The sequence below is a fragment of the Rattus norvegicus genome, chromosome 13, assembly GCF_036323735.1.
Source record: "Rattus norvegicus strain BN/NHsdMcwi chromosome 13, GRCr8, whole genome shotgun sequence".
Lineage (NCBI taxonomy): Eukaryota > Metazoa > Chordata > Mammalia > Rodentia > Muridae > Rattus > Rattus norvegicus.
This window is the reverse complement of record NC_086031.1, coordinates 104333347-104359239: the sequence shown is the minus strand read 5'-3', so window position 1 is coordinate 104359239 and position 25893 is coordinate 104333347. Positions and strand designations below refer to the sequence as shown.

At 48.7% G+C, this 25893-nt stretch overlaps 1 long non-coding RNA gene across 1 annotated transcript; it reads right to left on the bottom strand.

The window, feature by feature from the left end:
* Positions 1-10188: 10188 nt before the first annotated feature.
* LOC102549163 (uncharacterized) lies at positions 10189-14089 on the bottom strand. Its single transcript, XR_595618.4, has 2 exons — positions 13971-14089; positions 10189-10850 (listed from the first exon to the last, which is right to left on the bottom strand). It is a non-coding gene; the product is annotated as an uncharacterized LOC102549163 (long non-coding RNA).
* Positions 14090-25893: the final 11804 nt, after the last annotated feature.

Here is a 25893-nt window from a genome sequence, read left to right as displayed (position 1 = left end):
AGCGTGTCAGAGCGTCTCACTCAGGTGTGGGTGGAGCCCAAAACTTCACATTTATTCTTTTAAATGTATGCATGTGTGCGTGTGTGCATGCGTGCGTATGTGCATGCATGAGTTGTGTGTGTGTATATGTGCATGTATATGTGTGTGGGTGTGTTTGCGTGTGTGTGCATGCATGCGTGTATGTTCATGTGTGTTCCTTGTGGAGGACAGAGGAGAGCTTGTGGGACCTGAGGATTTAACTCAGGTCACCAAGCTCTGTTGACGGCAGGCATCATTACCTGCTGAGCAATCTCTCTGGCCCAAACATTTGCATTTTTAGTTATCTCTCTAGTGATATTATTGCTACTGGTCTGGGGTCCACACTTGGAGAACAGCAGCATGGGAGCCTAGATGGTTAAGTTCTGTGTGAGGCCTTCGGGATCCTTTACCCTGGACTCCCACTGTCAACCAAGAAGGGTCCTCCCAAGCAATATTACCCAGCCAGAGGACAGGAGGGCCGCTATGTTGGAGGACATGAAAAAGCAGGTAAGATGCTGAACCATGAGTCTGACCCCACTGAGAGGGACCGTAGAAAGGAGCATAATGTGCACGTTGTTTTCTTTGCTGTATAAAACACACTTCCTGATGTCTCCACACCATGCAGACATGGTGGCTCGTGATGGGGACACACTGAATGCCTGCGTTTACAGAGGTGTCACAGCCACTCATCCAGTTAAAAGTCATTTATAAACATCAGGGTTTGAGAGAGAACAAACTCCGTGTTCTCTTTTCTTGTACAAGTATTTATAAATGTCCATCATATGCCAGGCACTGTGCCAGGCACGAGGGGAAAGGCACGTGCTTGTCACCTTCAGCCAGGGAGGGAGCAGGAAGCGAGATAAGAGCTAATGGAAGTGTATGGAAAATTCTGTGAGGAGGAATGGTTTGTATGGATGGATGGATAGGGAGAAAGAGAGAGAGAGAGAGAGAGAGAGAGAGAGAGAGAGAGAGAGAAAGAGAGAGAGAAAGGGGAAGATAAGATAGATAGATAGATAGATAGATAGATAGATAGATAGATAGATAGATAGATAGATAGATAGGAACTCTGGTGGGATGTCCTGGACGAGAAGTCATGAAGTTAGAAGCGTGAAGAAGCCTGGCTTGGACCTGTGGGCCTAGCCTTCCTGTGTGTAACTTTAACTTCTCCGTGGAAATCAGTGGTTCATGAGAAAAGGAACACGGATGATTACAGGTTGGTGGAGGTGGTAAGAAGATGGAGGCAGACTCTGGGCCAATAGAAACGTGGGCAAGACAGAGAAGGACATTAAAGACACTTGGATATTTCTGTCCTAAACAATAATGCTTTATTTACGCAAAACACGATCCCGTCTGTGATTTGGTCAACATGCCCCCATGGGAAAGAGACAATACACCAGCTTACTCATGGCCTTCTTATGCTTCCTGGTTAGAACCCAGCTTCCCCTGGGGATTTTCAGGTATTGAAGTGTCTCATAGCAAAGAGAAGGTTATTCTTCCCAAACAGCTCCAAACCCTGATCTATAATGTCCCGAATTATTTGTTCTTGAGACCACTGGTTTTCAGTTGCTTGGTGGGACACACTGCATGGAGAAACATGTGAAAGTGGAAGTCAATTCCCATCATTTAGTTGAAGGTAACAGGACTGATAGAGACTTTCACACATATCCAGATACATAGTGATGCACACACACTCACACACTCATGCACAGGCATGCACTGGTGCACACACATGCACACTTACAAGCACATTCACAGGTTCATGCACAGACATGAACTAGTACACATACATGCACACTCACAAGCACATTCACACACTCACAGACACACACGTGTGTTCTCAGTCACTCATGTATACACGGGCGTGCTCACATACCCATGACATTCAAACTCATGTGCACACTCATGTCCTTGAGTGCTCATGTGCACACACTCATGCACACACGTGCACATTGATAACTCACAGCCTTGCACACACACTCATGTGCACACAGATTCACTTCCCCTTCTCACTTCTTCACACTTCTTGCTGCCTGCAGGATACACTCTCAAATATGGCTGCCATGACCATTTACAGTCCTCAGTAAAAACCACTGCTCAGACCCTTAGTGGACACCTCCAACTCACACCAACACTTCAGTGGCTTAGGGTGTAGTCCCTGTACTCTGTGAGTTCATTCCATAGTGAAAGCCTGTCTCAAACCCATGGGGGTAGAGATGGTGTTCAAAACATCAATCTGTATATTTAAGAAGAAAACATTTGCTTTACTTAAATATATAAATATATACATTTGGATTAAAGTTGGGATACTAATGGTGAGCCCTGGTGAGAATCATGAGGATGTCAACAGTGCATGTCCATGAGTCCTTGGCTGGTATGCTTACTGTGTAAGGAAAGCCAGAAGAAACAGGCAAGTGCCCTGCGATTCCAGTCACATGACATTCTACGAAAGGCAGAACATAAAAGGACAGAGGACAGATCAGTCACTCCCAGGGCTCATGGTGGAAGGTTCTAATGAAGCATTATCCCAAGGCATTGTGGGATTTAATAACACTGCACATCCTGACTGTGCCATCCTCACACTAAGTCACGGGCTTCTCAGAAATGTAGAATTCTGCACCCAAAAGGGTGCCTGTTATTATATGCAAATTTAAAACTAACTTAATATTTAATGCTGATCTCTATGTACTAGGTATGTCTTTGAAGGATACTGCTGGGTAAAAATGATCCAACTTGTCACTTTATGGCCACACACACACACACACACACACGGCACACTACTTTTTTTTATATAACTTCAATGTGGTTATTTATTTGCTTGTAATCTTACTCCTGAGAAAGACGCCTCCTGCTTCCGGAACCGAGAACGCAGGCTCCATTCTGTGGGACGATTCAGTGGCTAATGTGTGACTTAGGTACTAAATCCAGGCGGGTGCTTAGACAGATGCGATATAAAAAGATGGTGGCAGACGCCTCCCAGAGACCGTGGATATGGAGACGTTTGCTGGGGTTCTCCATCCCTATTTCCACAGTCACACTAACCTCAAGCTCCATTACGTCTCAGCCACTGCTCCTGGACAACGGACGTCCCCGCTCACAGAGCATCACGCTGATGTGTTTTCCCTTCTATTGTACGTCACATATTCGCTAATTCTTTTACTCTATTCGGCATCTGACTGACCGATGGGGGATTATGGTATTAACTCTCTACCCCAGCACACCCTCTTTACAGCCTCACACTAAATACTGTAAGCCTGCTACAGAGAGGACTAAAAGTGAAAGCGGGCCGTCTGGCCTTAAGCTGAACACACGGAGGGTCGTGATCCAATTGGAAGGGAAGCAGAATTTTTAAAAAGAAAGAGGTTTGACCAAATTTTAATCCGTGTCATTTTCATTTCTCTCTCCCCGTGGATTTGAGCGATTTTATTTACACTGTCGGCTTTGAGCCTGGGGATTGGCGATCAGGCTTTTACGGAGATTATTAAAAGTACCTACAGTACACTAAAGGTTGGGCTAACTGATACGCGCTTCTGAAAAACGCGAGCCTGAGCGACCGTCTCATCCCCTTCAGAAGGTTACTCTGGAGAGCTGGGCGTCGGGGACCCAGGCACAGGCTGTTAGGGTATTTCTAATAGGGAGCAAATGACTGGGGATGGAGCTAAATTAGCATTACTGGGATGAGAAGGTAGCTCTTCATACCATTAAAGCTAGTGCGGGGTAATCCTGCCACCCTTCTTCCCAAAGTGCGGGTGCTGTGAGGGGGTGGGCAGAACAACCGCGTGGAGGATTTAGTGGTGGGTGGGATGCGGACACTGACTGTAGAGCCTCCAGCCCGCGCTTCCTTTGCTCTAAACCTTCCCAGAAACACTAAGGAAGAGTCAGTGGGGCACTGTCAAGCAGGGGCTTAGTCAGATAGAGCTCTCCACCTCTGTCATATCCTTGAAGAGCTCAGTAGACAGAAGCGAAGTGGCTCCCCACATCTCAATATACCCGGTCCACACGCGCTCTGATGGGGCAGGTTCAGGTGCCCGAATCCCTGGCAGTCCCAGCTCACACCAAAGCCGGTGATGAAGGACTTGGACCTTGGACCTTGCAAACTAGCACACTGTGACTTGATCTGTTGGCATCGTGCCTCAGTGGTTGAGCATTTCTGTAGCCTGACAAGGACCTAAGCACAAAATCGTAAACGGGTAACTCCGCAGGCCTCCTGAGTATTAGAGGGATTTGATTACAGTTACATTATGGACCCCAAAAGAAACTTTCAGTTCTGAGGCCCGCAGACACCCTTGAGCCTGATTCAGAGCCTCCGTGAGGGCTACTTGGAAACACCCCACCAAAGTTCATTTCACTCACCACCCTCAAGTCAGAAGGCTTGGACAAGAGTATTTGGTTGACACTTGAGGTCCCCATCTCTCTGTCACAGTCTGAACCTCTCAGTGTAGAAGTGTAGTGTCTTGCTGTGTTCCAGGGCCTGAAGGTTGGAGTGCGCTGGCTGGTGCACACTCAATGCCTTTACTGTGTAAACCTCGGGTCTGGGTCTCTTGTACTCACAAACCCTCGTCCTCGCAGCTCCTCCTCTCTTTTTCCTCAGATCTCATTCTTTATTCTCCCTGACAGCCTTCCCCACTTCACCTGCAAAACCAGCGGCTCTGGCTAAGACATCCCATGTCCTTGAGCTCCAATCCTGACTCCTGTTCTGGGTAAACATTCTGGAAGCACAGTGCTTGCCTAGCCTGCCTTTTGCACCTTCCCATGCCCTCACCCCTGAAACCGGTTATCACTGGGTATACTAACACAGGTATACAAGTCCCCTGCCACCAGCAGTGAAATATGTCCTTCAAGGTGATGACGTGTGTGCTGCTGTTAACGGTCTGGAAAGCCCAGAACTGTGTGTCATTCTACATCAGGATTCTGTATCAGGTTTCTCATGGATTTCTTACTGGATCTGCCCAGCAATTCTATGAATCTGTTGTGATAAATATGAGTCCCCACTAGAGTACAATGGTAGTACTGAAATAAAGACAAGAGGTGTCATCTGTATGGCACAAAGAAGTGGGGAGCTTAACTGATTTGGACAGTGCACAGTCCACACCCTGCCCCTACCCACCTGAGCTAACCTCCTCTAAAGACCAGGGCCAAACCCACAAGGCCTGACCATTCTGTATAGAAAGCAATAACTTGCATATGCATATATGTGTGCATGAGTGCATGTGTCCGTGCATGGATGTGTGTGTGTGTGTGTGTGTGTGAGTATGAGTATGTGTGTGATGTTGCACTTAGAATCTGAGACTTTGTTTCGTATGTGATGCATGCATAGATATGTGTGCAAGTGCACACATGGTTGCATGCATGTGTGTGTGCATGCTTGCCTTCATGGTGCATACATACATGCATGTGTGTGTGTGCGCGTGTTTGCCGATGTGGTACATACATAAATGCATGCATAGGTGTGTGCATGTGTGTGCATATATTTCACAGCCTGCATAGAGATGATGCCAACCACAATGAGGACGACGGGGATGGGGTGATTCAATTTTCTGAGAATAGTAGGAGTTCCTCATCTTTCAGCATTAGTCTTAATTCGAATGATATGTTAATCAAAGTTAACAGTGCAGTCTGTTATAAAATACAGCTTCCAAATGCAAGCATTAAAACCTCATGTGGGGATATCACTTCCACAGGAGCATGTGGCCTTGGTCAGACAGCTTGCCTTCCTGTAAGTGACAGCTCTGAAGTAGACTCCTTCCATCTTGGGGTCCTCTGCTGCCAACTGCTGAGGGAAGGCAAGAACTCGGAGATGACACACTGCCTTCAGCACTGTCTCCGGTCACTCACTGCTCAGAGCTTGGCATGTGTGGCGGGGCAGAAGTGCTCATCTGGGCTGCCCACAGAGATGAGAAATGTTATTGTTTAAGGTTTCACCCCACTTTGTGTTCTCGGGACCATAAAGTCCCTGTCACTCTTTCTCTCACAGCTCCTGGTCATCCCATCCTGGGGGTGGGGCATCATGGCAAGGGCTCCTGCCGAACCATCACCTCTGGATAAACATCTAGGACTTGGGGTGGTGTGGTACCTAGGTATTAAAAAGATTCCAATACCCACCTCAACTTTCTCACCATGGTGACCATTACAGTGTGGTATGGGTAGGAGTGGAGAACCATGTCACTGAGCAAAAGGAAATATCAGAACCCAGCCTTGTGGTCTTCATGATGCCCATGGGCCAACAAAGGAAGCCAATGTTGCCTGTGGTAGTCGAGAGGTGTGAGTTTTACTTGGGGAAGTCCCTGTCTTTCATCCTCTTGTCCCAGTAAATAGGCTTCGGGGACTTACTTTTCTTTAATGAACTCAGTTGTAGGAATTTAACTCCCACTCAGGCCTGAGGGAATTGAGACTTGTTTTACCCCCCAGGATAAACAACTCTTTGAGTGCAGGCTTCTGGGTTCTTCAGAAATCCAATTGTCAGAACGTAGATGCATGTCCTCTACTTGCTGTCAGTGAGGGTTGTGTGGCAGTCACCTGCCCTGAGTCACTCTGGAGGTCATTACAGACAGACTCTTATTCCCTTTGCGCTTTTACCTCCAGTCTTTTTCTTGCAACGTAAGACACTGAGGGCATCCAAGGCAGAAGGTGAGAAGCTCACACTTATGGGTGGGATGAGCTGGGTTTGCCTTTCATTCCACTAAGAATTTTGCTGAATATGTACTGTTCAAATTCTTTTTAGTGCACTATCATGTCCAAACAAATTTATCTCTTCTAAAATTTTATGAGGCCAAGTTTCTGAAGTCTCTGTATTTCATCCTAGTTCAATTTAGAAACTCCATAAATAATATATATATATGAGTTATATAATTATATATATGATTCCTTAATATGCAATAATATTATTACAATTTTCTCCCTGATCCTTTCTCTATGTCCATATACCAGGTACATAGACTAACTCCAAACTAGTAGGAATATCCATAGGAGATACTGAATACTGTAAAACATTGATAACCACTTTTTTTATGCTTGATGATAGTTTCGTTTCTTTCTGGAATACAAAATTGATGTATGTATTTAGAGTAAGGAAATAGTAAAGTGATACGCTTTGATTATGTCCAGACCCCACTTCTGGTACCAATTTCCGAATTAGAGTAAAAAATGCCAACTGTTATGAAAACAACATCTGTGATGTCACTCAAGGGTTTGTGTCACTGATTGGTGCGACCATGGAAGATCTCTTTTGGAGACTTTCCTTAGAGGCCCTTTTGGAGGCTCTGCTTGGAGATTCACATCTCAATTCAGGAAGCTAAACTCTGTCCATCTTCTGAGTGCAAAATGGCTCAGTGTAGAAGAATAGAGCAGGTAGCTGGCGTGTGCAACTGAAGATCAGGGTTTTAGTGAAAAGGCCTGGAGTCACCCATCGATACTTCATTCTTGAGCTATTCATTTGAACGTCCCTGAAATCAGTTTGTCCATCTCCCTAACTGGAATGGGAACCATCCACCTACATATGATGCAATATGTAAGTGCCTGAGGCATATGTAAAGCACACGAATATGGATGGGTAGAAGCTTTGTCAGTGAACAGCATGCATGCATGCTGATAACTTTTTCAGGACGTTTATATAAATGCATAGGAGGAGCTGGAGAGATAGCTCAGCAGTTAAGAGCACTGACTGCTCTTCCAAAAGACCCAAGTTCAATTCCCAGCAGGTACATGGCAGCTCATAACTGTTTGTAATTCCATGAATCCAATCCCTCACACAGACATATAGACAGACAAAACACAACACAAAGGCACTGCATGGCCAGAGTCCGGCCTTCTTTGCTTCTTTCCCTGTCTCAGCACATCGTCTATACTCTGTAATGGCCACAGACTTCATGGATACACTAGATGGATACTGACTTTCCCCTGGAAATGAATCTCGAAATACTCCTTCAGAACACCAGACTCTGACTTTATTTGACCCCAGTGAGAACCAAGTCCAAGCATCTCATCTCAGAGACAAGAGCCCAGATCTTTCTCGTGTTAGTTCCAGTTTCAGTGTTCTGCTGTTCTGGTGAGACTTTTTTCCAATCGGCAACTTCCTCGCTGAAGAAAAACTCTAGGTACATCTTGGGTGGCTCAGCCTCTTGGGTTCTAGGTCTGAGGGTCCATTATCTTGACAAATCAAGATCTTTCCAGATCTTCCTATTAGCTGGTCTGCCTGTCTGGCAGAGGTGCCTTTCAGGCATCTCTGTTCCCTTTCATACTGAACGTTTGACAAGACTTACACAGCCAGCCAGAAGGTAAGATTCACTGACCACTTGGAATATGACAGCCAGCCAGAGCATTCTGGGGTGGGGGTGGGGGACGCTGATCTTTGTAAGACACTGGGTAAGATGCTTCTACCCTCTCACTTGTGCGCAGAATCCAAAGAAACCTCTCTCACAGAAGTGAGAGGAGAAAAGAACTGTGGTAGCCAGAGGGTGAGACCTGGTGAGGTCAACTGACAACAATGTTTACAGATAAATGGGAGACATAGAGGGCTGGGGAGATGGCTTGTGGGCAAGCGCACAGGTGAGATACTTTGTTTCCAGGCAATAAAGGCTGAAAGGAGTAGAGGAAGGCCCTTGCCATCAGATTGGGTTAGACTACATCAGAGTAGGAAAAGAGAATTTTAACATGGGGGATATGTTGTATACCCTGATTTGATAATTTAAAACCCAATTCCTATAGCTGACTATCACACCATTATGTGTCATTAAAAACAAAATCGCTTTCTGACATTCAGGCATCACATCCTAGAGCACGAAGCATGTTGTAGCCAATAATGACGGATTTTCTAGAGTCATAGAAAAGGCTAAAAATGGACCGATTTTTTTGGACATAAGGAAAGGCAGGCACAGGGCCAGTGGAAATGGAGAAGGACGCCAGAAAGAAACGGAAGCTTCTCCGCTCTTCCTTACTGGCTCCTTCCTACATGCAGAGCCAACGCCACCAGCATTTTGTCAGCCAGCATCCTTTGTAATCTTCCAAATTTTCAGCAGGCCAGAGAAAATGGAGACTTACAAAGACACAGCGAGGACAGCACCCTGGAATGGCCTTGTGAGTCATTATTATGAATTAAATGGCATCGGCCTATTTTTCTCGCTGTTGAGTAATGACACTTGGTTGACAAAAAAACTGGTGCTTCATCTTTAGAATGCTCAGAATGTCTCCTTGCCCAGCCTGTTTGTCTTGTGGGTGGATTTAGCCCCTGGATAAGCTAAGACTTGACCAGCTGCTAGCTAGTGTGAGCATCCTGCCCTTCAGAATTAGGAGTGGGTCCAGCCAGGCTGCTAGCCTGTTAGACATGCAGTCCTCACCAGGTCCTCTAAATGCTCTGTGCTGTGTGTCTTTCCTTCTCTTCTTCTCTCATTTATAAACGAGGAGGATAATAGCATCTATCAAGCTGTGTGACTGAGCTTAAATGAGGTTGGTGTGCACACTCACGCAATCCGTGCTAGCACCCAGGAAACATTCCAAGTGCTGCTGTGACTAGGATAGTAACAAGACCATGCTACCACAGGGGCTGCCCTTGGGATGAGCATACTAAGGTATGGGCCACTGGGCCTCATCTCTGGCCTCGCTCACATCCCATGGAGGACAGAAAGTCTTTCCAACTCCTGCCACCAACCCCTCTTTTCCTTGTGTGAGAGCAGAGAGAGTGCTGAGAAGATCTACAAACCTGCCCAGGAGTTTCCCCTTGGTGGAAACACCGCCCTCCGCCTTCCACTTGCTTCTTCTTCCCCCATTTCCTTTTTTTCTGGGCCAGACATGGATAAACTTGCCGCTTCCTTCCTTTGGGCCCTCTGGAGAGCTAAGTGCTACACACTTGAAAGCTTGAAACCTTGTCATTTCCACCTTGAACCTGTGGCTGACCTCGCCAGACAGCCTGGGAAATGAATTAGTGTCCGAGAGCTGAGGCAGAATGTGAGCAGTGACCTGCTTCTCCCAAGTAACATAGCCAACTGTCAAGCTGTACTTAAAGTTCCCGTCTCCCAACCCCTTTAATTATGTTGAAAACTATGTCATATTGTTTTTGAAAAAGTTAATGAAACGCTAGGTAAAGGTGAACGGAGGAACATAATTTACTTGGACTCCTTTGCAAGCTTTTGATAAGGTCCCTCATAAAAGGCCATTAAGGAAAACAGATGACTAGAGGACTCTGGGCAGGAATCTTTTGGCTTTATTAAAAACTGGTTACATTGTTCTTGAAGGAAGAATCATTGTTGCTGGTTGCTTCTTGGAGGGGAGAGGTTAATCACAAGCTGTCCCCACTGTTGGTATTTAGACTGGAGATACCAGGATGATTTACAAAGCAAGGTTGGTCTGAAACACAAAATCTTTTCGATAGTTCAAACCTTTCAGAGTGTTCCAGCGGTGACCGTCCATCAGCACGGAATAGACTCCCTGGAGGGAGAGCCAGACCTATGCAAAAGGCCAAGCCTCCGAAGATGGGAGGAAAGCTCTGACTGAGATGAAATTGTTTCTCTCGGCCCTGGGGGGCAGGCCTGAGGCCAGAGGCTGCACAGGGATCTCCCAGTGTCCTTCCCAGCCTTGCACCAGATGGCGGCTTTAAGGCCGTGGAAAATCAGAAACGAGAGGCTTGGTAGGAGCATCTCAGCGACACAGAGTCACATTCCAAAATGGCAAAACGATCTTGCTCATAAGGACAGCCAGAGGGCCGGGATGTGGACTTGGATGCTAAGGACGTGCGTGCGCGCTGTTAATTTGTGCCTTTGACCTCACAGCAGGAAGTAGGCAAGCGATGCTGAGAGAGTGGCTGCTGTTCACTTAGTGCTGACAGATGTGAGCAGCATCTTAGCCTACAAAAGAAGAGGAGCTTTGTAAGGAGGAACTCAGCCCATTCCAAGAGGTTCTCGCCTCATAAGCGGCAGGATCTGTTTGATCCCCAGAACTCAAATGGAAGATGTGGGAGATAGCACCTACCGGCGATCACAAAACGGGGGATGTGTTGGGGTGGGGGTGGTACACTTGGTCTGCTTGAGTGGAAAGCACCTGAGGAAGGACAGCTGAGATTGTCCTCTGGCTTCTGCACACACGCTATTTACACATGCACATGCACATGTACCCACCCACACACCACAGAATTTAAAGTCTGTCAGCACACTTATTCTCATAGCTACCTCCACTCTCCTGGCCGGTCTTCACTGTGAAGTAAAATGAGAGTTATCCAAACACCTAGATGCTCTTGAGGCAAACCCACAGTGCTCTCCCAGACAGGGTTAACCCCCATGCACTTCTCAGAGAGCCACACCTGCGTTTCTTCAAGATCAAAACGCCCTAGACACAGGATTTATACCGCAGTCAACAGCGATGTTAGTTCCCATCATGGTAGGACAAAACTGCTTTTCTCCTGCCCAGTCAGGTGCTGGGCAGCTCTGTCCACACCGGGGTCACTCTTTTCCCCACAGAAAGACTGTGAAAGACAGCATCAAGGGGGCTGCTAGAATAGAAACAGCCCCCTCAAAGAGCCCCGGCACAGACCATGGAGGATGATCTTCTCACTGGTAAGAGTGTGGAGCCCGTCATAGAGAAGGTTTGCCTTTCTACAAATGGGGCTGAAACAAGTGAATGTTTATATGGAAGGAGGTGGGAGGCGGGGGGGAAGGGGAAGGAAAGGGAAGGGCTGGGGTTGTGGGTCAGAGGTGGGGGACTTTGTCGGCACGGACTATGTCTCAGGGGTTGGGGGGAGGGAAGAGGGGGTTGTAGAAGAGGGAGAGAATCTGGATGTATACTATATCCACAGACAAATTCCAAAGGGTCATAGACCTGCATGTAAGTAAAAATTGTTTAAGTTATAAGCTTTCTAGAAGATAATGCAGGAACAAAGGCTTGCGTCACTGATTCAGGCATAAAGTCTTAGTGAATAGCTTCCACAGAAGACCCACAGATGAGAAACCGTGATCTTTCAGAAACACAAGGCTAAAAAGATCTCCACAGCCCCTTTGGAACTGTTAAAAAATATTTCTCAAAACTTGGCCATGATGAATCCAAGCTTGTGGAACAGGTGGCATCCTCACAAACTCCCAGTTGGAATGTAGTACGGAGCCTTGGAGCCTTTTGTGAATTTCCGGTAATGTTAAGAAAGCCTGGAACCCGGGACCCAACAATACCATGCCTGGATACTTTTACCGAAAGGAGATAAAACCAAAACTACATAAATGTTCCCCGAAGGTGTCTGCCATACTTCCCAAACAAAAGGAGCTGCATGCCCTCTCACAAGTGAGTCATAAACAGTGGAATACCACTCAGCAGTGAAAAAGGAGCAAGCTTCACACATTGGACAGCAAGGACAGATCCCAACGCGTTCTACTAGATGAAAGAAACCAGACCTGACCAGCTTTGTGATATATGATTCTTTCTACAGAGTATTCTAGAAAAGACCTGACAAACAGCTGCACAGTTGGGAGAGAAAGAAGTAAGGCATAAAAAGTCACCTAGGAAATAGTTTGGAGTAAGGTCAAGGCTCTGTGATATGACTACTAGTGCATGCAGGACTGCATTCTTGAAAACCCTCAGATCCCCACATCCAGAATCTTACTATATTATTTTTGATGAAGTCAATAAAGCAAACAAGCAAAACAAAACAAACAAGAAAAAACCTCCCACAGCCAGCCACAAACAAAGCTACCACAACAAAAGCTTGAGCAAGTCTGTGTTTTCCTCTGAGAAACCCTCTCCCATGAGTCACACAGCAGTGGCAAGTTCCTTTTCAAGAAACCCAGCCACGCTTTGCAGTCTGCAGTTGCTCTCCTCCACTAATTTATCTCAAGTGACACCGGACCCCTGACCTTCTCGTTAGCTCAAACACACGGAGTGGTTAGGCTGTCCCTTCTGAGCCACAGAAGCTACTGCAGGCCTCCAGCTGTGAGGATCGTCTGGTGTTCTTAAAGATCAGCCTTCACCTTGAACCGCTCTCGTGCTAATCACGTTACCACGGGTGACGCTAATGACCAAGATGTGTCTTCAGACCTTCCTGAAGTTCCCAGATGAGATACCTGTGTTTCAAGACACGCAGTGCCTGCTGGAGCCAAGCACCCCAGCAGCTGCTGTGGCCCCTGGGCAACTCGGCATCTGGACTCACAGCTGCTTTCAGCTTCAAAGGGAAATCTTCAAATCTCACCAAAAACTGCCTGGGAGAATCCCATGGTTAGAGATAGATTTCTCTGACCAAGGAGAGGGACATGGGCGTGGAGAAAATGTCTCAGGGGAAATGACTGAAGGGATATGAGCGCACAGTACTAGGAGCATCGACGGTCCCTTAAACAGCAGTGCTATAGGAGAGGACGCCTGTGAGCAGAAGTTGCACGCTGCCTGGAATGTCCCAAAAGACCCAGTCTGTGTTGTGACTGGGAGGTGGCAGAGTCTAAAGAAGATGGACTGTCTCCTGAGAGCCTGACAAATACAGAGGCGGGTGCTCACAGACAACCACTGGAATGAGCACGTGATCTCCAGTGGAGGACTGAAGGAGCTGAAGGGGTTTGCAACCCCGTAGGAAGAACAACAATATCAACCAATCAGAACCCCCAGAGTTCCCAGGAATTAAACCAACAACCAAAGAGAACACATGGAGCCACATATGTAGCAGAGGATGGACCTTGTCGGACATCAATGGGAGGAGAGGCCCTTGGTCCTGTGAAGGCTCAATGCCCCACTGTAGGGGAATGTCAGGGTGGGAAGGCAGGAGGGATGGGTGCGGGGGTCACGGGGTGGAGGGATGAGCACCCTCAAAGAAGCAGGAGGAGGGGGAATAGGATAGGGGGTTTCTGGAGGGAAGACGGGGAAAGGGAATAACATTTGAAATGTACGTAAAGAAAATATCTAGTAAAAGAAAAGAAGAAAAAGAATAAAAGACAGAGACTTGAGTCAGCGGTGTGCATCCCTCTCTTTGCTTCCCGCTGTCATGCGGTGAGCAGCCCCACCTCAGGCTCCGTACAGGCTCAAAGGCAGTTAGATCAACTGACTGGATCAACGAACCCCCGAGAATTATCCTTATATGCAAATCACCTTACGAATTTCATCACAGAGGTAAGGAGCTGACCAGGCCCCGCCCCGCCCCGCCCCGCCCCACCCCCGGAAGTGCTCTGTAGCGTTTTCCTGTAAAAGCCCCTGGAAACTCAGAGTAGGTGGATACATCAGCAGCCTAACGATGGCTGCCGCCTGGCGATCCAGGTCAGAAGCAGGCACCGAAGCCAAAGATTAGCAGTTTCTGAGCAGAGCCAGACATTAAATCTTTCCCCAGGTGCAGAAGTGAGTAATGAAATTTATTTTAAAAACAAAACAAAATACAGACCAACAAGCAAGCAAACAAAAGCTGCTTCTAGTACGGGCCTGGGTCCAATATTTGTGAGGTGTGTGTGTTATGTACATGTGTGAGATGTGTGTGTGTGTGTGTGTGTGTGTGTGTGTGTGTGTGTGTGTGTGTGTAGCTCATCCACCAGAGCCATGAACTGTCACAAAACAATCCCAATCCAAGGAACCCTCACTGGACCCATAAGTTCAGAACCTAGAGGGGCCACTACAGCTGCATGACATGTATTTGAACTGGGTGAGGAGAACAGAAGAGAAGGGGAGAGTCAGGGAAGTAGGACAAATGCATCATGGGAGGAAAGGAAGGAGAAACGGAAGAAGGCAGAAAGGAAGGAAGGAGGGAGAGGGGAATGAGGGAACAGAGTAGAGAAAGAAGGAAAAGAAGGACAGAGTGAAAGAAAAGGAGAGAAGAATGTGAATGGGGGAAAGAATGGAAATAGAACAGAGAGGCAGATAGACAGATGGACAGGGAATGAAACACCCAGGGTGGAAACAATGACCACACAGGTCCACTAAAAGGCAGAGATATTGGAGTGGGCCTAGGGCAGCTATAGGTTGGCCCGATCATCTAGAGGCTCATGTCTTCAAGGCCATGCTGCTCTCTGAAATCATTGCTACCCTTTGTCCCTCCTGCCATAGCCCCGTCTACAGGAGACATCATGGTGCCAAGCCAGCAGCTGAGGCAGGAAGAGGGAGGCTAGGGCTGCTGGCTAGGTGGCCAGGCCTGCTCCCCCTGCTCCTCGCCCGGGTGCCAGAGCTGGAGCAGCCAGGTCAGGGTGGTGGGGAGCGGCTGGCAGGGCTGGGCTCAAACATGCTGTCTTTCCTATGGCCAGACCTGCTTTGCTGGGACCGGGAGGGGCCGGGCAGCCAGCAGCAGAGAGTGAGAACTTCCTCTTGCCAGAGCCAGCTGCTGGCTGCCATCTGGGCAGGGGCAGTGCCAGTTTTCCAAATCTGCCTTCCCTTTGGAGAGCGGAGGAACTCTGTGCTGGGGAGATATCTTCTCCTCATCCTGAGGCTCTCTGTAAAAAACCCAACCTAACCAACCTCAGAAGGAGGGCGGGCTGAGACATGCCAAGGGCTGGGCTGTCTCAAGGGGGATTTACTTTGAGCCTTTCTGTCCAAGCAAAATCTTTATTCTCGCTCCATACTCTTTATCCTTCGATTCTTTCCTTCTACTTACTCATAACCTCTTATCATTTTTAATCGAATATACAAGTGAAATGAGGAAAAGCCAACAGCTTGTGTATCCATCCTATATGCCGTCTAGAGATGGATCCTCCAGTGAGAACTGGAGAGTTCCTGAGAACAGAGAGCTATAGCCTTTATAATTCGCTTCCACACTGGACCTCACTAATGATGGGGCAGCTCTTCAGTTCTTCATTAGATGCTCGCTCATCGTGTATGTGTGTGTGTGTGTGTGTGTGTGTGTGTGTGTGTGTGTAGTGCATGCATGCATACACACATGTTCATGTATGTGATCACGTATGTATGTGCATGTATGTGCACTTGAACACGTGTGCTGTAGGTCAGCGTGCGTTGTCTTCATCCTCTACCTTAGGTTTTGCATCAGGTCCTCTCACAGTACCTGGAGTTCTCCACTTGATTAGACTGTTCAACCAGGAAGCCTTAGGGATCCTCCTGCCTTCCCCTCCCTAGCAACAGGATTATAAACTTGCACTACTGTGCCCAGCAATTTGTAGTGCTGCTCGAGATTCAAATTCAGATTCCCCCACGCCATCTCCCTAGCCCCACACTAAGCATTGCTAAGCTTTGTACACAAGGCTTTGGTAGAACTGAAGACCCGGCACTGCCTTCAGAGTTCAGCCAGCAGGATGAATGGAAACCTGTCCACATGGGTTGTAAATCTGGGAGCAAGTACCTCTGGTCCCCACCATCAGCCATGTGTGTGCCCTTAGCTGAGCTGTCCTGAGACCACGTGATTTCTACTCCGCTCCCAGTATTGTCCAGTTTGAGGCAGTTCCAAGAAGAGCCAGCCCATTAATTTAGGAGACAAACCAAACCTCCGTGAGTTTTATCCAGAGTGGGTGTTGTGCTTCACGAGCTGCCCGTCACTGAGACACTTGGGTTTGAATATTTGTTTTCCCCTGACTTCTGAGTTCTCCCTTTCTGTATCTAAAAGTGTCTTCTGAATGTTGTGTCAAGCCAAGCCAATGTCTCACAGTGTTTCTCTGCCTCTCTGAGCTCACAGGCTTTCACCTCAGCATCTGACTCCTCAGTCTCCATCGGTAAAACGCAATGATTGACATTTTATTTACAAACACAACATGTAAGCACTAAGAAAATTTGGTTCACACTGGCCAAGCTCACAAGAACAGCTCCTTGCTATCCAACCACATTTCCTAAATTTTATAAAGAAGACTGCAGAGCACCTATATCTGAGGAATACCCGTGTCTGTGAATGACCCTCCCCCTTGAGCTGAGCGGGGTAGGGAAGGCATTCTCAGGTATAATTTTATAACACAGCCATGGTCCATAGCTTGTTTAAGCTGGCCCAGTATGTGGCACATTGAGACCAGGATTCTGGGTATCATGACACCTCAGTCAGGACTGGGTCCACACATACAATTGCTAAGGGACAATAGGAACTCATGGGAGAAGAGACACCGAGACCAGAAGATGCCTTGCTGGTTACGCCGATGACACATGAAAGATGTACTGGACAGGCTTCATTTCAGTCCTGGCCCCATCGCATGGTTTTGTGGGATTAAAAATGTCCCCAGGCCTCTATAGTTTCTCATCCACGGGAGGCACCCAGAATCAATCACACCAGGTTCTTCTAAGGGCAGTGCCAAGCAACATGAGTCTTATCATAGAGTCCAGCCTCCAGAAGGTGCTCAACAAGGCATGGTCATCTGTGCACTGTGTCACGTTTCTAAGGCAGCAACTTCTGCCTTCAAGCCACAAGTGCCTCCACTGGGTCCTGCCTGGGGGCCAGGTGGGGGAGCGGCGGGGGCGGGGGCGGGGGCGGGGGCTAAGTGGGGGAGCGGCGGGGGGTGGGGGCGGGGGGCGGGGGGCTGCGGGGGCGGGGCCTGGCGCAGCAGGGGCGGCAGGAGCGGCATGAGGTAAAAGTATATTATACACAGAAGGATAAGACCATTGCCATCGGGTTACTGAAATGCCGAAAGCTGGATGGTGTTTCTGATAGAGCCTCAAATGATCATAGAAATGGAAAGACCTCTGTGAGTCGGAAGTCTGAACGACAATGGGTGCTTAGCTGCCACTGCAAAGCCAACCCCTGAGAATACAGCCCCAGGTGAGACTGAGTGGCAAGAGTAGAGACAGGTCTGCTCGGAGAGCCTGAAGCGCATGCCCTACAGATTCTACCTCCCAGGGACACTTGCTCAGCCCTGTTTATTGTTGCTGTGGTCACCATAGTCAGGAAATGGAACCAGCCTAGATGTCCATCAACGGGAGCACGGGTGAGGAAAATGTGACACACAGACGCAGTGGAATTTTACCTGGCTGTTAAGAAAAACGGAATTGTGAAAATTCAGGAAAAGGGAGTTTATGGTCTACAGTGCTAGAAAGTATTACACTGTGAGGGGCCCCACCTCAGAAAAACAAAAGCCACGTGCCTTCTCCTGCACACGCCAACTTAAGATGCTTGCGTGCATGTCAGTCAGGGCTGTAAGATTGAGGTTGGACTGTGAAGAGAGATGGAAAGCCACAGGAGAGGAACTAGAAAGAGCTTAAGGGGCAAAATGCCCTGTGACGTGAGAGTGGGAAGGGGACCACTGGTAAGGCAGGACACGAGGAAGGGAGGCAGCACGGGGAAGAAGAGAGAAAAAGCAAGAAAAAAATTCACTTGAAAAACGCCACAATGAAACCTCATTCTTAATAAAACGCAAAATAAAGTAAGTACAAAAAGAGAAGGCCTTAAGCTCCAAACCTGGGGCAGCAGCTGGTTGGAAGTGGGGGATTTCTAGACAAAGAAAACTCAAGATCCCAGCAGCCCCAAGACGTAGTGTGAGTCAGGGTGGGTGACCTCAAAATGGTAGGTCATGAAGGCACTCTTCCCGACACCGTCATCAAACTCCGAGAAGACGCCTACAGGAGAAGCGGGTGTTTGGGTGCAGGGCTCTGCAGACACGCTCCATAAAGGGGAAGGAGCAATTGTGGGGGCTTCTTCTGACCCTGTCTGTGCAGATCACAGGAAGAGGTCGATACTGCCCAGCTCACTACTCCCCCTTTCAATTCATATTTAGTTTAGGACCTGACCCACAGGATTGTTGCACTTCCAGTTAATCCTCCCGGGAAACACCCCGCAGACACACCCAGTGCTGTGCCTCAGTACACCCGGACCCCAGCTGCATTGTAACCCAGGGCCCACATAACTTTTCTCGGCCTCAGACTCATCCTAGAACCTTGGCACCATTAACAAGGGGGAAAAGCACGAATGTGATGCCGAGAGCACAAAGAATGGAGAAGAGACGGAGAGGAAGCAAACCCTGAGCATCCAGAGAGGACAAAGGAGTGGACGTGAAGGAAGCGGGAAGCCAGGCACCGGTGCTGGGACCAGATCCGGCTGGTGGCCTACTCACTGCTGCCTAGACGGGGCTCTCCATGGATCTAGAATTTCCCTTCCTAGCTAATCCCAAGACAAACCGAGCTCGCTCACCCTACAGACCCTCCTGGTGACCTCTGGGCCTTTGGCAAGCGTATGGTAAGCCATTCCTCCGGCTGCCGCTAAAGGGCTTACAAAAGAAACCCACAAGGCACTGGAAGCTTCTCCTCTGCCCTTCTCGAAGGCTCAGAAGGGTCTGGAAGAACTGCTCGCTAGGCATTAGTGACGTGGCTTTAGGTGACAGGAGACTGACACTCTGAGGACATACCTGAGTCATCACTGCCACCCCTGGGGCCTCCACGGCTGGAAACTGACTTGGTCCTCTTAGCTTGGACCAGAGAAGACACTGGGGGACAGCACAGGTGCACACCCTCAAAACTTTCCATTTTCATATGAACTACCAGGATTCCAGATGGTCCCAAATCGGAGCTCTTTTGGAACAGACCAAGGCCAGCCATTGCAGACACAAACCTTTTCACCCACAAGCCCACTGGCGCCCTCCCATCATGCTCTATGCATAACAGGCGCACACGAGGATCCCCCGCCCTCCACCAGAAGACCACACTGTTGATTTTTCGGGAAATAAAACAACCTATGAGTTTTATCTCTTTATCTCCTCTGCCCAGAGTGGGGGAAAAGGACACAATCTGTCCTCCCAGTGGGACGTCCCCCTGATTAGATGTCATGAAACAGAGTCGTCCTTTAGTTAAGAATTGCTGGAATACCTCCGACCCACGGTTACTGGAAAGAAGGAAAAAAAAGAACCCCTGACTACAGATAAACTCCCCAGGGTTTCAGATCCGTTTAGCAATAAGCTGTGTTGTGAAGGAAACCTGGCCCCAAAAGATAGTTTGAATGCAAAATAAAGATAGGCCGCGGGCTTTGAAGCAAGTGCTGGGCTCCCGGGGAAGCACCAGGACCGTATTTTTGGAGGGTCATTATATTTCCTGCTTCAAACATCATTTGGGTCTCACCGTCCTTTTATACAACACCTATTTTTAGTCATTACAGGTGCCGTGTCCTGCCAGGCAGGGGCCCCAGCAGGGCAGGCCTGGGCAGGAGGGATGAGAGTTGACCGCCCAGAGAGGCAGGAAGCTGGACAGCCTGGAGGAAGGCAGGCTCAATGGCAGAGGTGGAAGTGGGGTCCTCTCTGGGGAGGAATCTGGGAGCATACTTCTCAAGACTGGGAACAGGGACATTGTCAGGAAGGGGCTGGCCCAGAGCGAGCACAAGAGAAGAAAGCCTCTTCGAGCTCTTCCATCGGACCTGTCACAAGGGACAGGCGGTCAGCGTGAGCAGAGTTCTAGGACACGGGTGATGGAGACAAACATAGAGATGACAGAGCCGGAACTGGAGCCGGAGGCAGAGAAGAAGATGAAGATGGGGGTAGAGATGATTGTGGAGATTGAGGTGAAGGTGGATGGAGGTAGAGATGGAAAAGAGAGGGGTGGGGGAGAGGGAGGGAGAGAGAGAGAGAGAGCACACAGATACAGCATCCAGATAGGCCCTTGCCTAAACAGGAACTCCGAGTCCGGAAGGTGAAGTTTTGCTCGTCCTTAAGTACTGGCTGCTGTATTCTGCAGTGGTCTCGTTTCTTTCCCCACAGAATCAGTTACTGCTCTGCCAGTCACTAGCACCCTGTAGTAGGTTGGCTCTCTTTGGAGGGCACGAGATGGAGCCCGAATTCCAGCTTTGAGAAAGGTGCAAGCTCCGGCAAACGTTCTTGTATGAGGGAAACTGTGAGAATGGCCCGTAAGATGCGTTTTAGCAGGATGTGCAATTCAGAAATGTCACGGGCTGAGGAGGGTCAGAGTTAGGGAGGGGGTGGAGGCGGGTGGATAAGTAGGAGCTGCTCAGAGAAAGGCTCTCCTTGCATCGCTTAGGCCCCCTTGAACTCAGCCTTTCGGGTGCTAGGAGCACAGGTGCAAGCTGTTGTTCAAAGGCCAGGACTGCAGGCCTGAGCCGCCGTGCCCAGTTTAAGAAGGGAATTTTGACCTGTACCTCTCAGCAGGTAGATTTGTGAAACACATCCGAACTTGTATCGTTTTACAAAGATACACTAAACTCACACACGGTTTTCTGGGCCCCACTCACACACAGGCGTGAGTCCGTGCAGACACACGGACACAGACAGCCACACCAGGCCCTCCCTTGGAGGTGAACATAGACATATCCGCAACCACAACCAGACACTGGGCCTCTGCTCTCCCCGAGAGGCTGTGCACATCAAGCATTAGTATTAAAACCGTGTCACTGCTGAAGCACAGAAAAGTCAGATTTATAACTTGTCAGACATTTTTAGTAGAAAATGCAAATGCACGACCAAGAGAGCCCAGCCTCTGAAGGCATCGCCTCACAAAATCCCTGTATGAACCAAAGCAACGTTGAGCAGCATTTCACCAGAGTCAGAACAGAGGCCACAAAGGACAGGACAGATAACAAGGGGCCCAAGCAGCCAGTGAGACACGTGAAACATATTAGAAGCTCGGTCTGGCGTGGTGGCCCACATCGGATGCATTGGTCCTTCAGCCCAAGGTGATCGAGACATGTGGACTTTCTTCCGTGGGAGAGACATGTGGTTGGCTCACAGAGGGAGGCCTCTGGCAGGGCCCTTTCCTTGGACAGTTATCTGGTGCCATTAAGGACAGTTGTCTTCTGAGTTTCCACTCTGGGCTGGGCTTTAGTGAGCATCAGAAACTGAACAGGTGACAGTCCCGTCCTCGTGAAACTCCAGACTGTTGGGGAGACGATCTGAAGACATAGTTAAAATTTGCAGAGACTGCAGAAAGACAGAGGAGGTGGCAGGTGCCTGCAGGACAGACAGACAGAAGCGGAGAAATGATCTGCACCAGTCTCATCTGCATTATCTAAATGACAGGCTGTTCAATCAGCACTTCTGCCCCAGTACTCACCGAGAAGGTTAAGGAAGCAAGTTCAGCACGGGAGCGCGGAGGATAAGGACAAGGCAGGAGACGGCAGGCTAGAACCCTGTCTGGCTCAGATGGTGTAAGCCTGGAGGAAGACAGGACGAGAGCAGATGCCAGGCTGAAAGGACACAAAGGAAGGCTGAGTTAAAGAAGGGAAAGCTGGCAGGCGGGAAGAGGGCTCCACAGCTGCGTGCCTGCTGTGCCTGCTGTAGAGGTGACAACTGTGTTTGGATCCCCAGCACCTAGGCGATAGGTGAGGGTGGAGACCCATCAGTAAAGGATCTGAATTGGGGAACGCCGGGTTCAAATGAGAGATGCTGGTTTAACATGCACAGAGAGAGAGAGAGAGAGAGAGAGAGAGAGAGAGAGAGAGAGAGAGAGAGAGAGAATAGATGGAGAGAGGGAGAGAGGGAAAGAGAGAGAGAGACAGTGAGACAGAGATACAGAGACAGACAGACAGAGTTAGAGACAGACAGAGACAGACAGGCAGAGACAGAGAGAGACTGGGAGATGGAGAGAGTCAGAGGGCGAGACAGAGGAATACAGAGAGAGATTCCAAGGACAATACCTGACGTCAACCTCCGGGCTTCACACAGGTGTGCATACACATGCACCTGCCCACACATCCATGTCTATATACACACACACATGCACACAAACATACACCTCACAGAGACAGAAAAACAACAGCAAAAAACAAAATGAAAAACAAACAAACAAAAAAAAAAACAGATCCAGAACAGCTGGATTTCATTGCTCCGAGGGAGAGGCTGAAGCAGAGGTTAAGTCGCCCTGTCAGTAACAGGGATTTCCACCACACTAAGCCGTTCAGGGCCACTCTCATCCCTGACAAGTGTTTAAGACAAGGAGGGACAGTAGCAGGTTTGGTTATGAGAAAATCACCAGGAGAGGGTCACAGGAAGTCGGAGAGACAAGTTGGAGGCAAAGAGGCCGGTTAAATCAGGAGACAGCTGCTGAGAAGAAGCAGCCAACAGAGCAAGAGCAGACTACAGAACTGGAAAGAACGACGTATCCTGATACTATCTTCCCAGGCCAGCCCGAACGGCTCCCAGGCACACCAAATAGTTAAAAACCCTGACTGAATGAGAAGCAGGCAAAGAGGCCCTAAAGCACACAGCCGCCCTGCCTGCTCAGCAGTGTCTGTCCCCAAAGGCTTCACACCACGCTCACACCTCAGAGCGCACCCCTCCCCTCAGCAGTGATGAAGACATCTAGGCAGCCAGAGAAACTCAGAAGCAGCAAGCGCGGGAGGGAGAGTGTGCTGCAGAGCCCAGCATCTGTGGCAAACAGCTGCCAAGCAATCTCCATGTGTCCCTGCAGCTGTCAGCAGGGGAATGATGGAAGACAGGACAGGAGGAAGGCAAGAACTTGAACTTGCAGCAACACACCATGCATGCCAGGCAGGTAGGTGGGCTCTGCAGCGAGCCATGCTGACCCTGTGGGATCATAGAGAGCTCTAGGTTTCCTTGGGGAAAAGGGCTCTCACAGAGCCCTTGATTAGCAAGGCTGGTCCTGCTGCTGTGAAGAGCTCATTACCTCACCTGAGCCAGTGGCCTGGGAGAGCTGCCTGTCTGGGTCACCAGCACTCTAGCTGGATTGCAGAACCTTGGCCTCCGTGTCTGTCAAGATGCAGTATGGAATAAATCATCTTGGCTTCAAAGGATAGAAGTTCTACTTGCACAGTGTGCAGACGTGGTGGTAACCCCTGTGACCTCAGCACTTGCAGCTCAGTGTGCAGTTGTGGTGGTGGCACCTATGACCCTAGTCCCTAGGGGCCTGTGACTGGAAGGTCTAAAGTTCCAACCCTTCTTGGGCCGCACCTCAAGACCCTCTCACAAAACAACAGCTGAAGTAAAGTGGGACAATTATCTGAGAACTTCATGAGCTCCTTAGGCAAATAAACAGAGATGTGACCCAGGTTAAGGTCATTCAACCCAAATATAGAATTATTGCTTCTGATGCTTGCCAGCTGCTAACTGTAAGACAAGGTCTGGGTATTGGCCTCCGTTAGTTCAGATGTTTACCAAGTGTCTACACAGCACACAGAAGGAAGATGGGGCTTTTGAAGGCTTATTTATTTTCATTTTGTGTGTACAGGTGCTAAGATTCTGTACATGCACACACGCACCCCATACACACAGTGCCTATGGAAGTCAGAAGAGGGCATCAGTCACCCTCTGGAAACAGTTACTACAATTTCGAGCTAGTGTGTGGGCGCTGGGAACCAAACCTGGGTCCTCCACAAGAGCAAAATGTTGCTTTTAACTGACGAGCCATCTCTCCCACCCCAAGTTTAGTTTTAAAGCAACTGAAAGAGACCCATTAAATAAAACATGAAAGTGTGCCATGCCTTCAACCCAGGGACCGTTTTCACAGCTGTCATCTGGGTAGAATGAGGCTAAGATCCAGCCATCTGCACAGGGCAGGAGTTTCAGGTAGTCAGCTCCAGACTCTTCGGCTCAGCCAGTCCTCTGGGAACCAGGCGCTCAACATGACCCTTTGAAGATCACCCCCATCCACAGCAAAGTTGCAAGGACAAGTGTCTGGGACTCATCCTCATGGGGATGAATGAGGGTTAGAATTCTCAAGGTGACCTTGTCGATAAAGAGGAAGGTAACAGAAAGATCAAAACGGTTCAAGAAAACAAGAGCCTGAGGGTGGGGACATAGAGTAGTTACAACCTTGTAGGTAAATTAAATAAAAGCAGGTTAAGCCCTTGCCACACAGTGCGAGGGACCTGAGTTCAAATGGCCGGAACGAACATACAGTGAAGTAGAGCACACAATACCTGTGTTCCCAGTGCTTACAGAGAAACGACAGGCAGAGATTGATGGGAGAGCCCCTGGAAGCCTGGGAGTCAGTGCTCAGTGAACAACAAAAGACCATCCTACCTCAGGGAAGACAAAAGGCAAAGACTGATACCCAAGGTTTCCCTCTGACTTCCGTGTGCTATGGCATGCGCTGCTCTCTCTGTCTCACACTGGTAAATATGCACACTGGAGTGTACACATGCACACGCACACACGCGCACACCCACACACACACACTCACACACAGCAAATAAATAAGGGTAAGGTATCTGCATACTCAAAGCAAGGTGAAGGATGACTCACTTCTAGTTGGGAGCTTGACAGCTGACACAAGCTTTTCTGCTGCTGTGGGAAGATACCATAACCAGAAGCAAACACCCTCCCAGGGACATACATTCCCCAACAAGGCTGTACCTTCTAAACCTCCCCAACAGCGCCACCAACTGGTGACCAAGTATTGAAATGCCTGAGACTGTGGGGGACATTCTCATTCAATCCACCACATGAGCCTTGAAGGAAGCCTGGGTTCTGACTGGGTTTCTTGCTTGGTTGTGGTAGGAACAGATTCTGGAGACAGTGTCGCTGGCTTCAAAACTCAGCTTTCTACGTATCAAAAGAGAAGGGCCATGCTGGGCTCCACTCTTTGGTTCTGGAGAAAGCAGACAAGCTCGGAAGGATAACTGACACAGAATACGCTTGGTACAGTCAGTAGTAGACAACCTATTCCCCACATGCAACATCCACCTTCTTAGTTGTAAGCAACTGAACTTGCCCTGGCTGGTTAGGATCCGTGGGTAGCCAAGCACGAAGAATTACCAGAAAAGCTGAAGAACCAGGTAGGAAATTGATGCGAACCCAGGGACTCTGTTCCATCAGCACCACACTAGCTGCTGGGAAGGGTTATACGGTCTGCCCCTTTAAATGGCTGCTAATAATCCTTCAAGGTTTTGTTTGTTTCCCAGAAGGCTCTCTGGAGAAAAACTCAAGGAACTGGCCAAAATCGCAGTCATTCTTCTGGGTGACCTTTGCTCGTTATAATCTCATTATGATGCTAAATTTCCTACCCAGGAGATGCTCCTGTCTGCTGCTTTTTGAACACGTGGCATACAAGGAAAGCCTGTTCTCAAACTGAGCATGCTCAGTAATGTGTCTGCCTCTGTATACGATGGCGGAACTTTCCAAAAATGAGTGT